Genomic DNA, 5,062 nt, shown 5'->3' with positions numbered 1-5,062 from the left:
CCTGCAGCAGCTTTTAATTAGGGTTGTATTCTTGAAGATGTCTGTTTTGCTTTGTGGTGCCCTGCAAACATAACATATTTCTCCTGCACCTCCTTGAGGTTGGGGTTAGTGTCCTTCGGGACGTTTTAAAATCTAATTTTCCTCCAACTGGTTTGACCTGTGATGTTGAGACGTCTCCGCAGCGACAGGACGGAGGGAACAGACACGTTGCATATCCTGTTTCTGTGCGTCAGTTCAGTTGGTTGGTGCTGCTAACGTGACCTGGATACTCTGACTGCTGGACAACATGACTTCCTGACAGCTTCGTTCAACGGTAAAGACACAGCAATGTGATGATGCAAGACGTGTTGCGTTTATATATAGGCAACGTATCCGCAGACCAAGTCATCTGGACTAGTTAACGTTAAATTGGGTACAACTAGCAGGTTATACTGATGTAGGTTAGGAACAAATTAGCTGCGCGTCCTGGAAAACGTCGCAAACATTTACGAGTTGCAACAGGAACCAGCAACATTTTTCTTCCTGAACACAAAGGTTGAGAAGACAGCAGGTTTGTGGTGAGATAACGGCATTGATCTCGCTTGACCTGGGCAGCTACAGGTAGCTGGCTCGACATACATTAACAATAGCAGCTGGCTGCCTCATTATGGTTAACCTGCTGGCGACGACAGGTGTCGAGCCCTGTTCTTAGTGCAGGAACACCAGGATGCATACAAGGAGTATACAGACAATGAGGACATATACTAGGGGGGTCCAACACATGACAGATTATACGAAGACCTTAAAAGATACACACGTATTGATTTGAACAGCTTTCTTATTGGAAGAATGTAGAATGTTCTTAATGTACTGCTTGACCTCCTCATGGAAGAGTGGGGTTTTTTATTAGTGAATTTACATCACATGTCGAGATACATTTATAATACTCAAAAGTTTTATGGTACGTATTGCTTTTTTTGTTTTTACACTACTGATAATTTCAAAATAATATTTAAATTCTATCTTTAACAATGTGAAGAGGGTTTTGTTCCCCCCTGTCGACCTCATTTCATGGATAAAGATTCTTCCATAAAAATAAACAAATGAAAGTTACACCGGGGGTCGATATCATTTGGGTCAAAATAAATCATATCCGAGTCTTTCAAATTAACATTAACAGTATTTTATTTATTTAATCAAATCTAACTCACTCCAAAATCTTCTGACATTAGAACAGTCCCAAAATAAATGTTCGGGAGTCTCTGGGTCACAACCACAAAATACACATTAGTTATCAATAGCTATTTTAAATCTGTGTATAATAAAGGTCTTTACAGGGTAGATTCTATGAATGAGTTTGTATGACACTTCTTTCACCTTATTAGATATACAATATTTACCAGATAACAACGAAACGTTGTTCCAGTTCACTTGTCCTAGGGCTGCATTCCAGTACATTCTAGCAGAGGGAATAGTAACATCTTGACATGGTTTTCATATATACATGTTATTACATTTATAGTTTATAAAATGTAAATTCCTTCTAGCTGTATTGAGGCTATAAAATCCTCAACAGTTGCACTTGGGAGTATGTTATGTATGCACTTGGGAGTATGTTACTTATGTTCTCCTAACAGAAGAATAGCACCTTTAGGGACAGCTCTAACAACTATTTGATACTCCTCAGGAGTGAATGTAACATTGTGTGTTCTCATGAATTCTGCATAATCATATAGATATTATTCAATAATTATAATTCGATAATCATATAGTTGTCCATCATTATTCAATAATGGTATAACCCAGATAATGCTGTTGCCAAACCAGTTCTTGAAAAACAAAGACTTGTTTTTGTATTTTATGTCTTTATTCTTCCAGATTGTATGTTTGTGGGGGGAAATTATGTTTGTACATGAGGTTCCAAGTTAGAAGTACTTGTTTATGAAAGTTAGCAAGCTTGATAGTGTTTTTACCCACATCAAAGTTGCATTTGAGTAAGACTTCTAGACCACCAATCTGTTGGAATATTACATTAGGGATTATATTCCAAATGCAATCCTTATTTCTTAAGTAGTTCTGTATCCATTTAATCATAAATATTATATTAGAGGTTTTAAAATCCAGAGCATTCAACCCTCCCTCACCCTGGGTGCTACATATTACCGCTTTTCTTAAATAATGAGGTTTATTCCTCCATATGAAGTTAAATAATTTAGTATCAACCATTTTAGTTACTGACAGAGGAACATCCAAGGCAGGGGAGGTATAAACTCATCTGGACCTTCAGATTGATAAAAGTTCACATCCAGATGAAGAAAGATCTCTTAATAACCAGGAGTTAAATCTCTGTCCAATTTCCTCAACAATAGGAGAGACATTTAAGTTGGCCCTTTCTTTCTGATCTTTGCTAACTTTAATACCAAAATATGTGATCCCGTCTTTTACAGGGATATTACGAACTGAGTTTAAGTCACATCTTTCACAGGGATATTACATACTGAGTTTAAGTCACATCTTTTCAACTCAAAAAATGTACATTTCCTAATATTCAGAGATAAACCAGATGCATGTGAGAAGGTAGGCCTGACCACCGACAAAACAATGAGACAGCCTATAGGGAGGAGGTTAGAGACCCGGCAGTGTGTTGCCAGGACAACAAACTCTCAATGTGAGCAAGACAAAGGAGCTGATTGTGGACTACAGGAAAAGGCCCCCATTAACATCAACGGGGCTGTAGTGGAGCAGCCCACTCCTGAGGAGTATCAAATAGTTGTTAGAGCTGTCCCTAAAGGTGCTATTCTTCTGAGAGAGCTTCAAGTTACTTGGTGTCCACATCACCAACAAACTATCATGGTCCAAACACACAAAGACAGTTGTGAAGAGGGCACGACAACACCTTTCCCCCTCAGGAGACTGAAAAGATTTGGCATGGGTCTCCAGATCCTCAAAAAGTCCAACAGCTGCACCATCGAGAGCATTCTGACCGGTTGCCTCACCGCCTGGTATGGCAGCTGCTCAGCATCTGACCGTAAGGCGCTATAGAGGGTAGTGCTTACGGCCCAGTACATCACTGGGGCCAAGCTTCCTGCCATCCAGGACCTATATAGTAGGCGGTGTCAGAGGAAGGCCCTAAAAAAACTCCAGTCACCCAAGTCATAGACTGTTTTCTCTGCTACCGCACTGCAAGCAGTACCGCACTGCAAGTCTAGGATCCAAAGGCTCTTTAACAGCTTCTACCCCCAAGCCATAAGACTGCTTAACAATTAATCAAATACCAAGACTATATACATTGGCCGACCCCCCCCCCCCCACACTCACACTGTTGCTACTCGCTGTTTATTATCTATGCATCGTCACTTCACCCCCACCTACATGTACAAATGACCCTGACGAAACTGTAACCCCTCACATTGACTCTGTACCGGTACCCCCTGTATATAGCCTCCACATTGACTCTGTACCGGTACCCCCTGTATATAGCCTCCACATTGACTCTGTACCGGTACCCCCTGTATATAGCCTCCACATTGACTCTGTACCGGTACCCCCTGTATATAGCATCCACACTGACTCTGTACCGGTACCCCCTGTATATAGCCTCCACATTTACTCTGTACCGGTACCCCCTGTATATAGCCTCCACATTGACTCTGTACCGGTACCCCATGTATATAGCCTCCACATTGACTCTGTACCGGTACCCCCTGTATATAGCCTCCACATTGACTCTGTACCGGTACCCCCTGTATATAGCATCCACACTGACTCTGTACCGGTACCCCCTGTATATAGCCTCCACATTGACTCTGTACCGGTATCCCCTGTATATAGCCTCCACATTGACTCTGTACCGGTACCCCCTGTATATAGCCTCCACATTGACTCTGTACCGGTACCCCCTGTATATAGCCTCCACATTGACTCTGTACCGGTACCCCCTGTATATAGCCTCCACATTGACTCTGTACTGGTACCCCCTGTATATCGCCTCCACATTGACTCTGTACCCCCTGTATATAGCCTCCACGTTGACTCTGTACCCCCTGTATATAGCCTCCACATTGACTCTGTACCGGTACCCCCTGTATATAGCCTCCACATTGACTCTGTACCGGTACCCTCTGTATATAGCCTCCACATTGACTCTGTACTGTTACCCCCTGTATATAGCCTCCACATTGACTCTGCACAGGTACCCCCTGTATATAGCCTCCACATTGACTCTGTACCGGTACCCCCTGTATATAGCCTCCACATTGACTCTGTACCGGTACCCCCTGTATATAGCCTCCACATTGACTCTGTACCGGTACCCCCTGTATATAGCCTCCACATTGACTCTGTACCGTAACACCCTGCATATAGCCTCCACATTGACTCTGTACCGGTACCCCCTGTATATAGCCTCCACATTGACTCTGTACCGTAACACACTGTATATAGCCTCCACATTGACTCTATACCGGTACCCCCTGTTTATAGCTTCCACATTGACTCTGTACCGGTACCCCCTGTATATAGCCTCCACATTGACTCTGTACCGGTACCTCCTGTATATCGCCTCCACATTGACTCTGTACCGTAACACACTGTATATAGCTTCCACATTGACTCTGTACCGGTACCCCCTGTATATAACCTCCACATTGACTCTGTACCAGTACCCCCTGTATATAGCCTCCACATTGACTTTATACCGGTACCCCCCGTTTATAGCTTCCACATTGACTCTGTACCGGTACCCCCTGTATATAGCCTCCACATTGACTCTGTACTGGTACCCCCTGTATATCGCCTCCACATTGACTCTGTACCCCTGTATATAGCCTCCACGTTGACTCTGTACCCCCTGTATATAGCCTCCACATTGACTCTGTACCGGTACCCCCTGTATATAGCCTCCACATTGACTCTGTACCGGTACCCCCTGTATATAACCTCCACATTGACTCTGTACCGGTACCCCCTGTTTATAGCTTCCACATTGACTCTGTACCGGTACCCCCTGTATATAGCCTCCACATTGACTCTGTACTGTTACCCCGTGTATATAGCCTCCACATTGACTCTGTACCGGTACCCC

At 43.4% G+C, this 5,062-nt stretch overlaps 1 protein-coding gene across 7 annotated transcripts in view; it reads left to right on the top strand.

The window, feature by feature from the left end:
• Positions 1-231: 231 nt before the first annotated feature.
• Positions 232-5,062, top strand: part of LOC139372818 (islet cell autoantigen 1-like) — a 57,055-nt gene continuing 52,224 nt past the window's right edge. For 3 of the 7 annotated variants that reach the window (XR_011627480.1, XM_071112628.1, XM_071112626.1), the window contains exon 1: positions 232-313. The gene's annotated coding sequence lies outside the window, so the exon portion shown is untranslated. Of the gene's footprint in view, positions 558-5,062 lie in introns of all 7 variants that reach the window. The other 4 variants (XM_071112627.1, XM_071112625.1, XM_071112629.1 and 1 more) reach the window with 3 other exon arrangements.

The sequence above is a fragment of the Oncorhynchus clarkii genome, chromosome 18 (assembly GCF_045791955.1).
Source record: "Oncorhynchus clarkii lewisi isolate Uvic-CL-2024 chromosome 18, UVic_Ocla_1.0, whole genome shotgun sequence".
In the NCBI taxonomy this organism is placed as follows: Eukaryota; Metazoa; Chordata; class Actinopteri; order Salmoniformes; family Salmonidae; genus Oncorhynchus; species Oncorhynchus clarkii.
The sequence above is the reverse complement of the archived record's forward strand: the minus strand, read 5'-3'. Positions and strand labels throughout refer to the sequence as shown.